Below are 18,019 nucleotides of genomic sequence, written 5' to 3'. Positions count from 1 at the left end.
TATACGTGTTTAGATGTAGGTCAGATGTCCAGATAAGGGCACAGAAGGGATGCGGAAAAAAATATATTGTGCAGATTTTTGTGTATGTAACATCGAGTGATGCGAGTAAAAAAACATCTTTTGTCATATGTTGTCATATGTTTTGAAAAATTAGTTTGGTTTTCCTTTGAAAATAAATAAAACTATTACAAATACAGCATTTTTGGTATACATCAATTGTAAAACCTTTTTTTTAAATTTAATTCATGCGTCATTTTATGCAAGAATGTTTCTACACTGAATATTCTGTATTCAAATATATCACATCATAGAGGGTAATACGAATGTTGTTTCATATTGAGTCGATCATTATTGTATTTCTGCTCCTTCCATGACAAATCAATGACCATGACTTGATTGGACAAAATAAAACCAGCTAATAAGTGCTGAAATATTCAAAATATGATCCACTCAAATCAAGGCTAAAGCATCCTTTCTAACAAAGTCTCTTTCAGTAAGGGTATTTTCTGTGTTCATGGCTGTGTTCGACGGCCATGTTGCTGTGGATCAATATCAAGTGATGGCTGTAGGAACAGGGGTTGTGTTCAGAATGGAAGCTCACTACTTACTAAATACTGAACACAATGCACAGTATAACCTATAGTGCTGTTTTTTAAAGGTTTTTTTTTTTAAAGTTTTTTATTTTATTTTATTTTTTACAAAGTAAGGGAAACAGTAGGGCATTACTCAATGGTTTTGAACATTATACAGTAGTGCACTACTTTGTTGTCATGTAACCTGACTTGGTTTTCATGACTGTTTTCTTTGTTTTTATTCAACAGAATGTAAATGTTTTACATTTGTCAGTAAAAATGTCTTGACATTTGGTAATTACTTTTGGTTCATCAATTGCTTTAAAAGTGTGATGACCCAAATCAAATAGTCACGTCAAGAGCACTGCATTATGGGATATAGTTTTCCATACAATATGCTTTGTTGTGCACTGTTTGGGAAAAAGTAGGTCATCTGTATATTCTACGCATACTGAAAATATGCACACTGTGCACATTTATACATACTACAGCAATAGTATGATAGTTATGGTGATGTTTAGAACATAGCCACAGTTAGTGCTTTTAGTTCACCCAAACACACACAAACTCATGTTGTTACAAACATTCTATCTTCTTTGGAATGCAAGAGAAGAAAATTTGAAGAATGTTGGCAACCTAACAGTTTTAAACCCTATTGACTTATAGACAAAACAACTGTTCCTTGGAAGAAATTAGGTCAGTAATACAAATTTGGGCTGATGTGAGGTTGAGAAAAAAGGGTTTTTGGGTGAACCATACCTTTAAACAACATGTACTGTTGAATTTACTGAATTTACTACTAGAGAAAAACGCACATGGCCAGACGTGAACATGCAGCTGTTTATGAGAAAAAAGCCCAATGTTTTAATACAGTGATCTAATCCTGAGAGTTAATAACCTTTATCTGTAGTAATTGCAGCCGGCTAAATGTTCTAATTCTGTGGAACAGATGTCCCAGAGGCTCAGAGACTGTTTAGCAGACCAACGGCCATGTCACAGGCGTGTGTTGGGGAAACAGCGCTTTATTATATATTTTTAAAACTGAATTAAATCAAAGCAGACCATATGCTCGGACACACAACAAATCCAAAGCATACGCAACCGGAGAATGTTGTTTTTCTCCCACTTTTGGTCAAGGGCTTGCTAAATATTACACACACACACACACACACACACACACACACACACACACACACACACACACACACACACACACACACACACACACACACAGAGAGAGAGAGAGAGAGATAAAGGGAACACTGTCTCTCCTGTGTGAAATGTTTAGGATTAGCAGTAAGTGTGTTTCAGTCCTCATAAATCAGCCCTTCCAGCTGCTTTCTGTTTGCTCTCTGAAAGGCGAGTGCTCGGATGCTCCATCGAGCGACAGTGCTGAATGTAAAATGTCAGTGTTTTTGAACAGGTGCTGTGAGGCAAGGTCCTGATGTTTTTATTTTCACAGCTCTGGCTGGGAGGGAGAGCTGCTTAAGGTGCAGGATGGGAGTTAAAGGCGTGTGGAGGGGGGATAAAAATCGGTGTGTTTTTGAGGTGGCAGAGGGGGGAGGCAAATCGAGTCTCTAAAGGGAGTTTGTGTTTGTATTCATTTCTAAAGCGCAAATCAAGTGGCTGTGAAAGCGGCCGTTGCTTAACTTGCATGCTGTTCTTTTCTTTCATTTCCCCCCTCATTGTTTACGACAGCGGTAGACATTTTTAAATAAATCATCAGCGTTAATTCCAGGTGACGCATTAATCTTCAGTTTGTTTCCTCGTGTGCATAAAGCCCCGATGGCTGGATGCTGTTTCTTCATTTATTGCCTGCTTTTATTCACTTGCTCACTCATGCATTCATGATTTATTTCCTTCCTTTCTTTTCTTTTGTCTATTTTTTGCTCCCCCCAGAGTGTGGTACTGTGAATGCCTGTAAAGAGGGCTGCAGGTCCTCGGAGACGCAGTCGAGGTTAGTCAGCATTACAGCTGTAAATCCAGCTGTTCCTTTTCTAACATCATCTTGTTTTTCACCGCCGATGCCCACAGCACACCTATATGATGCTTCTCAGTTACTCTCCTTTGTTTAAATCAATTACCACATCCGATCTGCTCATGTCATATAAAGCGGTGTTTCCCAACTGCTATTTGTCAAGCACCTCTTCAAAGACACCAAGCCAAAAACATGCTCCTTTTAATCACATTCAACTGTTATTGTTGTTTTTTTATGAAAGACTTTATAATCCTATTGTACTAGATATCATTTAGCATGGCTATTGGTTTGCTCTCTTCAAGTAAACTTGATTACAAGATAGATTTTTTTTTTCTTTTGACAACCCTAAAATGTTTGGTTTAAAGACAGACATTTTTTTCCTACTTTTTTCTGCACAGTGGTCACACAAAGTGTGTGTTAAGGGTCGCACAGACTAGTAGACTTAAATGCTCTGTCATGATTCTTTAAGCTTGACATCGACTAGTCGCTGACCATAATCTATAGAGGGCGCAACAGGATAACAAAATCTTTAAAGTCCACATTTACGCTCTGTTTTCAAGAGCTAAAATCACATAAATGCATTCTGAATTTGTTTGTACCTTCTGGACACTTGATTGATCAGGTGAATGCACATTTTAAACCACAAATTGTATACGTAAGTGAATCTGCATTCTAAACAAATGCACTGCTGCATTGTAATGCACACACAGACAGTAGCTCGCACGTCACGTGCAGATCATGTGCGCAGAAATGTATTGTCAACACTTCTGATTTATTAATAAAATAACTTATAAACTAAAAAGTTTGAGCATATAATTCTTAGTAACTAAAACCCCACAGCTTTACTTTTAGCAGAGAGACACTGCCAGTAGAATTTGCATGCAATCATTCCCTCACTAATGCATTCATATAAATGTAATCTTTAATGTGCTGCTTTATTTGTATCTGATTTGGAGTAGAAAACGAAGAGCAATATAACGACCCAACAACAAAATAACTGATAAAAATAAGCTGTTATCTAGGAGTAATAGCCTGTGTTTAGCGCAGTGTCAAATACCATAGCTGTGCACAAGACAACCTGCGTTCGCGTCTTGGTTCGAGGTTCAGGCATATTGGTTAATTGATGACGTCTAGTCACATAAATATCGACTCAAAGGTGCACTGTGTAAATTTTAGCAGCATCTAGTGGTGAGGTTGCGAATGGCAGCTGCCCACTGCCGAACCTCCCTTTTGAAGTACATAGAGAAACTACGGTGGCTGACACAGGACAAAGATGTCGTCTGAGACTAGTTAGTTTTCTGCAAAGCAGTTTGTCTGTTTAGGGGATTCTGTAGACATGACGGTGTAGAATTGTGACTTCACTGTAAGGGGACCCCCGGGGTGTATGTAGATAGAAATGACTCATTCTAAGGTAATACAAAACTGAAAACATATTTATTTATATTATATTGCATTTCTGTCAATAGATTCCCAAAAATACTACTCACTGCACCTTTAAACCCCTAGTTCAACCTATAGTTTGCGTGTACACTTTTTAATCACATTTTTTCTAATATTTGTTTTAGAAAATATATACACTCACCTAAAGGATTATTAGGAACACCTGTTCAATTTCTCATTAATGCAATTATCTAATCAACCAATCACATGGCAGTTGCTTCAATGCATTTAGGGGTGTGGTCCTGGTCAAGACAATCTCCTGAACTCCAAACTGAATGTCAGAATAGGAAAGAAAGGGGATTTAAGCAATTTTGAGCGTGGCATGGTTGTTGGTGCCAAATGGGCCGGTCTGAGTATTTCACAATCTGCTTAGTTACTAGGATTTTCACACACAGCCATTTCTAGGGTTTACAAAGAATGGTGTGAAAAGGGAAAAATATCCAGTATGCAGCAGTCTTGTGGGCGAAAAGGCCTTGTTGATGCTGGAGGTCAGAGGAGAATGAGCCGACTGATTCAAGCTGATAGAAGAGCAACTTTGACTGAAATAACCACTCGTTACAACCAAGGTATGCAGCAAAGCATTTGTGAAGCCACAACACACACAACCTTGAGGCAGATTGGCTACAACAGCAGACGACCCCAGCGGGTACTACTCATCTCCACTACAAATAGGAAAAAGAGGCTACAATTAGCACTTGCTCACCAAAATTGGACAGTTGAAGACTGGAAAAATGTTGCCTGGTTTGATGAGTCTCGATTTCTGTTGAGACATTCAGATGGTAGAGTCAGAATTTGGCATAAACAGAATGAGAACATGGATCCATCATGCCTTGTTACCACTGTGCAGGCTGGTGGTGGTGGTGTAATGGTGCGGGGGATGTTTTCTTGGCACACTTTAGGCCCCTTAGTGCCAATTGGGCATCGTTTAAATGCCACGGCCTACCTGAGCATTGTTTCTGACCATGTCCATCCCTTTATGACCACCATGTACCCATCCTCTGATTGTTACTTTTAGCAGGATAATGCACCATGTCACAAAGCTTGAATTATTTCATATTGGTTTCTTATGAGTTTCATATTAGTTCACTGTACTAAAATGCCCACCACAGTCACCAGATCTCAACCCAATAGAGCATATTTGGGATGTGGTGGAACGGGAGCTTCGTGCCCTGGATGCGCATCCCACAAATCTCCATCAACTGCAAGATGCTATCCTATCAATATGGGCCAACATTTCTAAAGAATGTTTTAAGCACCTTTTTGAATCAATGCCACGTAGAATTAAGGCAGTTCTGAAGGCGAAAGGGGGTCAAACACAGTATTAGTATGGTGTTCCTAATAATCCTTAAGTTGAGTGTATTTTATAACAATTTTTTCCCCCATCATTATAATTAGGAAAGTTGTATCACCATGATTTTTTTGTAACTTTTTTTTTTTATCCCTAAAAATAGCTTGTACATCATTGGTGTATGAAAGTCATGGTGTCTAAGAATATATATTTTTGAATAGATTAATAGATCCAGAAAATTAAAAAGCTTCATGTTATTGAGCCAAATACTGTTTTATCGGTTAAAGCTAAATCTTTTTGATTTCTTCCTTGAACCTATACCCACTGTGGTAGCCTTGGTTGGGAATCACTGCTTTACCTCCTGCTAACAGTGACTTATGTGTGTCCTTGTAATAATGTTTGATTGACCCCACCCTGTTTGGCATGACAAACACAACCGTACCACTGCTGTCCGCTCAATGCCACCCACGTCGCATGCATGCCGACCCATGTGTGATGCATGTGATTGTTTTGATGTGACCCCTCCTGTTAGCTAGTTGAAAGTGACAGGCTGCATCAGAGGATGCAAATGATGGTAATAAATCCAGCTATGATATTGAGGCAGTGCCTCTTAAAGCACCAGAGCGGCTTACTTAATGAGTTTGATAATTGGCTTTCTGCTGGCTACGTCTCCCTTTTTCTCGTTACACCTCCCTCTCTTTCTCTCTGTTTCTCCTTCTCTTGCTTTTACTGCGCTTTTATTGTAGGGTGGGCAACTGAATGGAACAAAATACTACAAATACTTGGTTGAATTATGAATTTAAGTACCCTGGCTTTCAAATGACCAACACTACGTAACTATTTTTGTTTAAAATGAAGTTAAATGAGTCAATACATCGTCAATCCTTCTTCAAAAACCTGTTTTTGTCTTACCCTGATTAACTGTGTTGTGTTTATAAGACCTGACAGGATGGTTTTTGCAGGAAATTGCGTACATGCATCACTGTGTCTCTTCATATCCACAAATAGAGAAAAGTTGCTCCGGCATAAATTAGTTGTCACAGCAAGTGAGAAAGGTTGACACCAAGCACGCTAATTCCCGCCGAATAGATAAGTCTGGTAGCAAAAAGAGAATGTGACCGACATTGGCATGGCTTTTTGGCGATGGCGATAGTCAGTAGGTTTCAATGCTGTTTTGCACCCCATATTCTTTAATTCTATGGACAAACTGTTGAAATGTTCAAAATATTGTCTTTTGTGCTCCACAGAAGAAGGTCATACAGATTTGCTACAACATGAAAGTTGTAACATTGTAGTTGCAACATGAAGGTGATAGTCATTATTTATTTGGACTTGTTTTGAAATGAATTTAAGACAGCTTCTCCATGTCTTCTCTAACATCTGTGCTGAAGAAGGCCCCATTGCATGTAATTCCTTAACCGATAGCATGATGATATGTGAGAAATCTGTTGTGACATGGAGACAGGCTACGGAGACAACTGTCATGATGTCTTTGCTTGAGATTTTCACAATCGTTCACGAGCCCACACACACAACTGCCCTAAATGCATGCTGACTTCAGCGTTGAGAACATCGCTGGAAAGATGTCAGCGTTCAGGATGATTCAGTGCCCCAGCGGAGTGACTGTGACATGGTTTCACTCAGCTAGGCTTGTGTAGCTGGTATTGTGGGGTTTGTTTTCTACCATCTGGAAGAATGTACCTGATGTAAAGGGAGAACAATGCTCCCTCTGTACTTCCTGTGAGCGTTTTGGGACACTACATCTAAGATGAACCTGTTTTGTTATCATTCGTTGTCATTCTCCTGTGACTAGCATTACGAGGGCGCGTGGAGGGTGCAAACCTGACAGTGAGATCTTAGGACGGGGTGAGAGAAGTGCGAAAATCACACCTTTCCAATTGAGTATGATCTCATCTGCATTTGAATGGTTTTCCAGCTGGTAAGCACAGCCTAGGGCATGATGACTGCTGAAACAACAGTGTAAGATACTGCTGAGAGCATTTACTGTGTGACAATAGCCTTAATGCTTTACTTTAAGCTCTAAGGCTTTAAGATGCTAATACAGTGGAGGAATATGTTAGTTTTTTTCCCCCTTTCCTCTCATTTTTTGATATCCAAGCAAATGTTTACAATCTTATAGACAGTTTACACCAGTGGTTTTCAAACCCTGGGTCACATAAAGATGTTTGGTCTGGAAACTCACCATTGACGGCTCAATCTGAGGGGCGGGATAAACGGTTGTCTTTCAAACTCCCTCTGCACGCGATAGGATAGCTTTACCACCAACCAGAGCAACGAAGGTGAAACGGAGCTAGTTGACAGATTAAACATTCACCGTATCCGGTCGGCAAAACTCCAAACGTTGAATGACTTCAGTGCCGTTCTTTGTTCTTTTCTCAGAGAAAAGCTTAACTCCAAGTCTTCCAGAGTTGCGGTCAAAGCTGATTCGAAAGACCGCCGTTCGCCAGCTTCTGTGTGTACTAGAAGCATGCAAACGCAACTCGGCCGTCGTCATTTTGGCCCCGCCCACCGACTCTATACACGATGTGATTGGCCCGGCAAGAGTTAGGGGAATACAGCTCAGAAGGGTATTGAGAGTTGCTAGACGACACTCATGGGCAGATTAAATTTGCTGCCGCTAGGGTGCGTCTAGATTTCTAGGCTAGTTTAAAGGTGCACTATGTAGTATTTTTACAGTAAAATATTCAACAACCGCCAGGCCAGTGTCTGAGCATAGCGCCTGAGGGAGTCGCCTGTCAATTGCGCATATTTGCGTTATTCTGCAAAAGCGCTTTACTCTTAGCATTGTGCAGCAAGTGTCACAGCAGCCACTGAGCGAATGCACAGTAGCATCATAACATCATTTTAAACACACTTAAATGTATCTAATATGATAAACAGAGCTGCATTACCTCATACTCATGACTGGAAAAGCGGAAATGGCGCCGGTGACTGTGTCCTGTCATAATAAAAGCCTGCTTCTCGCGAGTCGTGTGTTGTGTAACAGTCGCTCCAGCGGCCTTGCTCAGCTCCACAACACTCGGTCTTGCTCTCCCTCATACTACAGTAATGTTAATAATCACATCCATGAACATGAGTCCTATCCCGATTCTTTTCCACAGGCTATGAGGTGAAGACCACATGTTCCAAGATACTGATCTCAAACTTGCTGTCATCAAGCTACACCTTTGTTTTGAATAGGTGATCTAGCGGAAGGAAAAATTACATGGTGTAGCTTTAATGGATAATAAAGTCAAACGGCCCATTGTATATAAGTATTCTTATGCTTGGCGTGACTTGTTTAATGTAAATGATTGTAGGCCTATATATGGATCGCGTCAACAACAACAAAAAAGAGGGTCGCTCCTAAAAATGTTTGAAAACCACTGGTTTACACTGCTAATTACTTCGTAATCTATTGAAAATTTCCATCCGCTGTACATTATGTGGCAGCTTACAATATGTAAGAGGTATATATGTGGTTTGTTAGTCACCCAAACCATCTTGTTCTGTTTTGGGTATGGCTGATGGTAGCAACTTGGCACTGGTGCCTGGTGTGAGAAGTAAACAATGAATCACCAACAGCAGTTCCAGAATTTCCCACTGCTATAAAAGTCATAAAACTCCACATTCCAGCACAACATTAATGTCCTTTACTACTTTTTTTAACGTCAGGGAGGTTTTCTTCTCGGAGACAGGAACTGTGGTGCAATTTCTCAAACTGTCCATTGGGTGGCAGAGTGAGAGACTTATAAACCTGCTTTCTCACATGGCAGACACTAGCAGCTTGATCTAATGGATCTGGACAGAGGAGCTTAAAGCAACATCCTCCATTCACTTCATTTTTGTTTTACCCTTTAGAAACACTGGCATCCCAAAAAGGGCTCAAAGGGTGGTTTTGTTTTTGTTATAGTTAAAATAAATTTTTTTTTTATAATTATATAAATTAATTGATATGAGTTTATATTAAATGACTACATTTTAAGGTTTTGTAAATTAAGCTTTTAATTAATTTGTATATTGTTTATTTTTGTTACTTATATTTATTGGATAAACAATTTATCTTTAATTAGATTTGCCTTTATTTTTGCATTTTATATTTTTATATTTATTTATAACAAAATGGATAAGTCAAGACTTTTAACTTTCCGTAACATTTTACATTTTTGTTTTATGTTCAATTCAAATTAATTATATATATATAATGTATAAAAACAAGTCTTTTACTTCTCATGCCAGTTTTTAAATATTTTAATAAGTGTTTTTTGTTAACTTGGACAAATGCATGCCAGCTCTTGCCCTGAGACAGTCTTAGTGAGTGCTCTTAATATATGTACAATCAGGGGGTGAGTGAAGTAGCACCTGGGGAGACGTGTGTGTGTGTGTGTGTGTGTGTGTGTGTGTGTGTGTGTGTGTGTGTGTTTATACCTCTGTCTTGAGCAAGAGGGTTTAGAGAGAGCAGCGAAGGGAGGGGTTGCTGCCCTGATGGACTATTTACCACCGGCAAACAAAGAGAAAATTCGATGCGTCCACACGGGAGCTTCACAGCTATTTAAAAATCGGCAAACCCTCGTGCATGATTCCGGCCAAATGCTTGTGTTTATTTTCAGAAGTAACCACTCATTTAGATCTGAGTATGAGTTTAAGCATGAAGCTGAAAACTAGTCAGCCTGTCAGGGCGGTTTGCCACTCGTCTCTCAGCGAGCTCTGCGCTGTGTAATTACGTGAGAAGAAAGACACATAGACCTCCCCTTCACATTCCCTGATCTAATTTGTTTGCCGGGTGACAGCAACACATCTGGAATTGTGGATGCTTATGTTGCTTTTTCCTAATGTGATGGTTTTTAAATCTAACTGTCCCTTGAAAGATGGATTTTATGAGTTTGTGTAGCTTGGCAATACGATAAATAACCTTGCCGAAGTGTCGCAGGGTTTGAGGGTTTCGCGAGTCTGCCAAATATGGATGAATGGCAAAGTAAACAATATAACTATGCAGGGCTTGCCACAATGAAATTGAGCGTTCCTGCCTCACATCAAACGACTTTTGCTTTCTTCTTGTGCTGTGTTTATAATGTTAAATAATGGGTTAGAAGGCAGTTATCTCTTTAACTACTGTTTAAAAGCAGGGGCTTGTAATGTTTTAGTATCTTGTGCTTGTCAGAAAGCACAGATTACTCTGGAATCCCTTGATGAGATGATTTAAGAAAAGGTTTATGTGAAATACCATAAAGTGATCCAAACCTCAATCCAACAATCCGTCCCATTACATTTCCTCTGAGTCATTGTTTAATAGCATGAAACACTACATACTGTAAAATACATTTAAATGCAGCTATTTATTTATTTAAAAAAAAAAAAATACAGTCAAAGAGGGTTTGGTTAGTCATTGTGGGAATTTTTTTTTTCTCTCACATGTTTTCACCCCACGAGTCCAACCCCTGTCTCAAAACTTGTAAAATAGTCCTATCCTGAAAGTGGCTGAATGCTAAAATGGCAGCCGGCAAATTGAAGTCAAGGTATTTTCGTCTGCTAGTAGAGAGAGGCTGTCAGCTGATGGAGTGTGTGTGTGTGTCTGAAGGAAAAGTAAATGGGGGTGGAAGTGGCTGGTGTCTATTGAAGGGAAGCACGAGTGTTTGTTCCCGATGGCAGGCATCAGAGTGTGAATATGACCTCTGGTGGAAAAAAAGTGGGCGAAAAAAAAGAAAAGGCAACGGCTGCTGAGATCATCCTCCACTTTCAGACACTTTGGACTACTGTTATTTTGTATCACTATGAAATGGGCTGTTTCAGGCAGCATCGTTTCCTCAAAGACACAGGGAAGAATGTGTGTTTTTTATTTTATTTATAAGTAGTGGAGTAAATCCTGTCTATCTCTGAAATGGTGTGAAAGATTATGTTTAATTTCTTCATGCTGTTTTACTGCTCAAATACTTGCCGAACCTTATACCAGGGAAATTTTGCTTTGAATGTCTCCCTTCCGCTTGTCTGCTGATCCCTGGTGAATGCATTAAATGAAGTTACTAGATATGAGTGCTTAAGGGGCCAGGGCCTCCCAGGCTTGCCAAGGCGCTCAGAAGCTTGGCTCACTCAACCATGTCATCTTTTCTTTCTCGTCTTTTTTTTTTCAGCTACTGGCTGACTTATTAGTATGGCAGGGCATTTTAAGTCTTCAAATACCTTCATTGAAAGACAATCAGGCATAATAAATCATTCATGTACATCTAATTCTTTTGTTCAAATTCATCAAATCAGTAAGGAGGAATCTTCATTGGTTGCAATCTTTCCCTCCTTTTAATCGTCAAATATAATGTTTAGCATATTATCAAGCTATTAATTCCTAAAGGTTCAATACAAGTTAGGCTCAGTTTACAGAATTCTGTGAAATGTTGTATTTTCTGAACTTTTTTTTTTTTTTTTTTTTAGAATTTATGTTAGAATGGCAACAACGTTAAATTTGATACAACTTAACATCATCATGCCACAAATGCTGTGGATTGAGCTGACCTCATTTTGAACCTGGAATTTTCCTTTAATTCTTGTCATCTCAAGCTAAAACCTTCAATAATACAAGTGGTGTGAAGGGGTCAGGGTACAGTAGCTGAGGCATTGTGATGGGTATTGAATACAGAGAAGAACTGAATAGACATAGTCAGCTTCCCAGATACATGCTTAGGCCTGTAGAATGCAGAATGCTTTGCTTGTAACAGCACCGGTTGTCTCCTTTCATTATCGGTTAATGGTGCCCAACTTGACAGGGCCATGTGATAAACAGAGGAGCTGTGAAATCCTGGAGGTGGAGTTCTCGTCTGCCTGATAATGGGATCTCATCTGCTGTTGCGAATGCCTGCGAAACAGCCATCTGAGTGCATGAAATGCAATGCATTGACAATTTCGGTTACCTTTTCAGTCTCATAAAGCAATTCGGATGGCTTACATTTTCAGCTTGTGTTTTTTGCGCTGCTCGATAAATCTGTCTGAATGCTGAACAGTTTACAGCGTGCATTAGTTGAAAATTTATTAGAGCCATCAGGGTGGCTTTCATTGTTGTTACCGAGCGCATTTTGTGAAATACCAGTCGAATGCGTATTTGCTTTACCATGCCGATCATGAACATCAATCATCCAGATGAAATGTTTGTTTGCACATAGCATAACAGCGATTTAATATTCCACAAATGAACAAGATTTATACATTGTTCAGGCATTCCCCACACGGCTCGCGAAGACGCACCTTCCGTCGTGATTCATTTCTGAGCACTAATTAACTGTGTGCCACCATGTCAAATGCATTGTTGTGTTTTTTTTTCTCATGAGCCAGTGGCTAATCTCCCATTGGCTGATAGCAATGATTGGTATCTTTCTGAAAACTGCATTCTCTAAATATCTTCCCTGTGCACAGTGAGGATCTCGCATAAGCAAGTGACTCAGGTTTCCTGTTGGGCACATTGTAAGTGCTATCAGGGCGGCTCGGGGAGATAAATATGGATGCACTTGAGTAAATGTAATAAATACGCCTGAATGTGAAGCTCAAACGCTTTCGAAGAGGGGAGGAGGCAGCCTGCTTGGGTGTGTGTGTGTGTGTGTGTGTGTGTGTGTGTGTGTGTGTGTGTGTGTGTGTGTGTGTGTGTGTGTGTGTGTGTGTGTGTGTGTGTGTGTGTGTGTGTGTACGTGTGGGTGCATGGCAGAGCTAAGGATTGTCAGGAGAAACAGAAGTCACACTGTCTCTGGCTCCCCTGGAGCTGGAAAGCGTTTGCCAGCTCTGGGATCACTAGGGACACCTCCTTCTTTTGAAAACCTGACAGGCTACATGGTTTGCAGCACAATAAAGGGCCCGCAGTACACCAAACTCACTTCCTATTGATCTTAGCTGCCTCCGCAAATATAATGTTGGTGAAGAGAAAATGATTCTTACTGGGCTTTTTTATGTGTTGGTTTATTCGATTTTGAAATAATCTGCACATTAGTATTTGGGTCAATGATTTGACACATGTTTATTTTGCCTACTAAGTTTAAATAAACTTGTAATTCATACAAAGAAATACTGCTATGATAAACATATTTTCAATTACTGAATCAAAAGCCATTTATTCACTTGTTTTGGAGGCCTAAAGTCAAACATGTCTTGTTGGTGTAACTGCTCAGATTTTGAGAGAGAGAGAGAGAGAGAGAGAGAGAGAGAGAGAGAGAGAGAGAGAGAGAGAGAGAGAGAGAGAGAGAGAGAGAGAGAGAGAGAGAGAGAGAGAGAGAGAGAGAGAGAGGGGGGAAATAAAAAGTAGGTTGAGTGGGTAAAAACAAAAATGCAGGGTGTTATTTTTCTGTCCTGTGACAAGAAAACATAGGTTTCCAACCGATTGTGAGGTCATTTGTTTATTTATAAATTTCATTAGACATATTTTATGCAAGGTTACTAGTTTTTAATACATCACATTTTAATTTTTTTAAAAATCAATAGAAATTTTAAAAAACCTTTTATTCATGACTTGTGTATTTGTGAAAATATATTTTCTTGAAAAATGTTTGAATCATCATTCCAATATATATTTAAAGTGCAAGTAAAATATTTTATTCATTGATCAGACTTGATTTTTTTTTCTAGAAAGTGGAATAAATGTTTTTTTTTTTTTTTTTTTTTTTTACAAATGTTTGAAACCAACACGAATACAAAGATAATTATATATATAAATAAATATATATTTCACCTTTTTTCATCTCTGACATCCTTATAACAACTCTGCTATAACAATTGTTTAATTATTTGGATTCTGCATGGAAACAAAGAATGCACGTTTCTTTTTAAATGCACAATTGTGAATACATGCTGCTTCCACGTTGGGCGGGGGAAACGGAGTAATTAATTCATTATGTGAATATGCAAATGAGAATGAGAGCACCAACGCACAATGTATGGTTAATTTTCACTGGTTGTTTTGTTCTCATTCCCAATCATTTGGTAGCGAAGCACTGCAATAAAAACTGGGCGTTCATTATTGGACACTAAAAAAAATCAATAACTGGAATCTGTGGATTATTTGAACGGTAGGATTGGCGTGTGTTTTCTATGACTATCTATTTGTTGTTGTTAGTGCTACAGAAGGTGGAGTCGTCAGCATGGACATTAATATTCCTTACAGCAGCCGTGTGAATCTGGATTCAACGTCTTGCTTACCGATGCAGTTTCTTTACCGACCATATCCCCACGGTTTACGATCAATCACGACTCCCGTCCGATCATTTGTCGCCGCTAATCATTAGAATCCAGTCCGTGTTTTTGTTTTGCTCGCTTTTTAGAAGTGGTGTGTATGTGTATGTGTGTGGTGGAGGGGAGGGGGGTAATTCTCCTTCACTAGTGTCTGGATAAAGAAAGACTAGGTCAGCCATGTGGATGCGTCTGTTGAACAGCTGAAGAGGAGGAGGAGGGGGTTCTACAGAAAGAGAGTGAGATAGAAAGAGCGAACGTGCTGTGTGTGCATATGAAAGAAAAGCGCGAGGAGAGAGCGAGGGAGCGCGTGAGTGAAAAAGGAAGCGGAGTCTGTAAACGCCGAACTCACTGATTTCCTACCCTCCACAAACTCAAGCTTTCGGAGTTATTACACAGCGAAAAGGAGGAGGGGGAACCGCATACGTTCAGAAAACGAGTCCCCGGGCGGTCCGAATGCGAATAAATTAGTAAAGCGAGGTCGTCTTTTGTTGAGGCATTTGCCCCGTTTCTCCTCTGTATGGACAGCGACTCTCTCAGGATAAAGTATCTGCGTGATACTGCTCAGCCCTCGGCTTCTTGGATTTTGGCCCAGGCCGAGAAGTTCGGCAGGGTCATTTTCAACGAACAGACGTGGAATTGTGTTTGAAGTTGTTTGCAGCAGCCCGATAGGAACTTAGATCATCATACTGGCGGGTGAGTAGTGCCTTGGCGACATTGGCTATGTACAAAAAGAAAGAAGACAAGAGGGAGTTTAGAGGTCTTGAGTGGGTGGGAAGGTAAATGGGGAGAGGGCGGTGGGGGGGTAGAGATGGAATGTTGGCAATTGCTACAGGCTCAGAAGTTGAAAGCAGCAGCCTGTTTTTTTTATATTGCATGTTTCACTTTTGCTCTCGCTGTTGAAAGAGACAAGCAGTGTGTAATCTTTTTAGGATGTTTTATGACTTTCTAGTAAGTAGTCTATCAAGTTTCAGCCTTCTAACTTGCATCTTCTGTGTAGTTCTTCTGTTTGTTTCCATTTTATTAAGTGAGGAACTCAGGCATTAAGTGAATTATTAATGCTCTGGTAGCAGCATAAATGGTGCATTTAAAGTTGGAGGTGCTGAGGAATGAGGATATCCAATACATTAAGCATGCTGTTTATCTCAGCGTTTAGCATTATCAAACACCATCACAACAGTGCATTTTCTATGACCCAAACCCTTTGCTTTCCTTCACATATTGGAAGGGACCTTTTGTTTACTAAAAACCCTGGGAGCAGGGGAGGAGAGCTTTTGGTAGACCTGCCTGACCAGTTGGAGTCAGTTATGGGACAGCCAAGTCTGCCTAACTTCCCTTTGTTTAATTGAAACTCGTGAACCGTGGCCCGTCATGGGAACAAATATGGCCGGGTCGGTTATGGTCCTCCCAAGCTCGTAGTGATGTGTTGGTGGTGAGGAGCCCTATTAGAAAATTAAACCCGAAAGGAGGTTTTCACAGCAATGCCATAGACAGTGATCCGTTCTTAAAAGAACCATTTAAAAAACATTTGAATAATCTGTAAATCCCTTTCCCACTTTGAAGAATGCTTTGAACAATGGAAAGGTTCTATGAATATATGAATATGTTCTTTATGGAAACTGATGCCAAGGATCTTCATTCTTAAGAGTGTAGCTTGAAAAGTTTTGTTTCACAAAAGACTTTTTCACAGCTTGCCTTATCTGATCTTGTTCTCCATGCTGTGCATGTTGAGGAAGCATCATGTATATCCTCTTTGGAGTATTGGTCATACTTGAATTTCATGCAACTATGTTCATTTCCTATGGTTAACTAGCTTTAAAGGAGCCATGCCATGTTTTTTCTCACTTTGCATATGTAAGAGATGTAGCTATTTGTGCTAAGAAGGGCCTACTCTTTTGTGGCCAAAAGTGATCACCCCCCTACACTGGGATGTTTTTCCTCCCGAGTTGTGCAACAAGATTGCAATTGGTGTATCTAAAGCTTACTGGTGGTCCGCAATGTATTAGTATTTTTGTTAGTTACCCAAAATTAGAAATCCACAAATGGTCGCACCGAAAACACAAAGATTAGGATTAAACGTTGCTAAAAGATGGAATTGACCAGTCTGGAGACATATAGACATGGGTAATCTGTAATCATAACAACTATGTACAGAGTATCGGTCCTAATCCTTTGGTTCATAGAAAATGGAGAGCGAGAGAGAGAAGAAAAGCTTTTATAAACCCCCGTTACACATGCCATGGCTTTGAGGGTAGCCTGAGGTGAAAGAAATCAAACATTTAGTGAAGCGTCCCCTGCAGAGGAACTAAAGACTACATCAAGGAACAGAATGTTTTCATTGTCTTTTGTTACACTCAGGGAAACCTGTTTGAGCTAGATTACTTTAAAATACATGGATGGCAAACTTAATATTTGAAAGCAGCCTGTATGTGTTTGTATCGCTCCTACACCCTTTTTTAAATAGTGTTGAGTTTCGCATACTGCTAATTGGGTAGCCTTATGTGATCCCTTCTTGTCATCTCTAGTGAATCAGTATGTTTACATGCAGGTTTGCAACTAGGGATGCTCATAATTGACTAGCAAGAATTATGACAGATTAAAAATAACTGTTAAAAAGTAATTTAAGTTTTAGTGTAGGTTAATTTTTCAAGATATTTTAAAGTTTGCCATATGGTTAAATGCACTACAAAATTTAGTTTTGAAAGAGAAAAAAAACAAATCACATTGTATCATTATATTAATGTAAATAAAGCAAAATGTAACATTACAAACACTTTAAAAATAGCTATAGGCTATTTTAGTTCCCCTCACTCCACAATAAATCCTTTAAATTAAATGGTTTTCCGAACAGAACGGAAAAAGAGAGTAGCTATGTATAAACGTCAATCAAGCAAAACTGAAAAAAGATAACGGTTTTGGGCTCTCGTATCCTACATCTCTCGTTTGACATGAATCAAAATGTTTTTTTAATCCGCAATGTATTTGGAGGCTAAACTATTTATCATTTATGCAAACAGGATGCTGCTTTCTGCCATCTCGGTTTCCTTTCTGTGATCTAGTTTTTGCATATAGTACTTGTGTATTTCTTTTACATATGTGATTTTACTCTGTTTTTCTGGCTTCAGGTGTGTGATATGACTATTAGTAATGTCAGTTTACACATTCTCATGATCGATCGTTGTTTAATGATCAATTAATCAATTACTCTCTAGCATTAATACTGCATGCATCTGCAACAGTCTTAGCTGACAGCATGACAGGGTGTGTAAATGCTGCTCAAAACGCCATGTTCCTCATCAAATGAATGAAAAGGGTTTTTAGTCTGAATAAAGGGCTTATAGGATTGTAAAATGAGTCAATGTGATTGATCATTTAATTAAATTACTTATTTAATAATCAAATATAATCTATAATACGTGTCATAAACTCTGCCTCAGATGTGTACTGGCAGTCTTCCTGGAACAATGTGCTGAAAACACCATCTAGACCTATTGAATTCATAATGATTTATTAAAGTAGTGTTCTTAATGTTATGAAGTATGACAG

At 39.3% G+C, this 18,019-nt stretch overlaps 1 protein-coding gene across 4 annotated transcripts in view; it reads left to right on the top strand.

Moving 5' to 3' along the window:
• rerea (arginine-glutamic acid dipeptide (RE) repeats a) overlaps positions 1–18,019 on the top strand; it is a 190,101-nt gene that overhangs the window by 48,455 nt on the left and 123,627 nt on the right. The window contains exon 1 of one of the 4 annotated variants that reach the window (XM_067446260.1): positions 14,629–15,169. The exons of the other annotated variants lie outside the window; for them this stretch is intronic. The gene's annotated coding sequence lies outside the window, so the exon portion shown is untranslated. Of the gene's footprint in view, positions 1–14,628; positions 15,170–18,019 lie in introns of those variants that run through there. 4 annotated transcript variants of the gene reach the window in all.

This window comes from Pseudorasbora parva, chromosome 6 (genome assembly GCF_024679245.1).
Source record: "Pseudorasbora parva isolate DD20220531a chromosome 6, ASM2467924v1, whole genome shotgun sequence".
NCBI classification, from domain to species: Eukaryota; Metazoa; Chordata; class Actinopteri; order Cypriniformes; family Gobionidae; genus Pseudorasbora; species Pseudorasbora parva.
The sequence above is the reverse complement of the archived record's forward strand: the minus strand, read 5'-3'. Positions and strand labels throughout refer to the sequence as shown.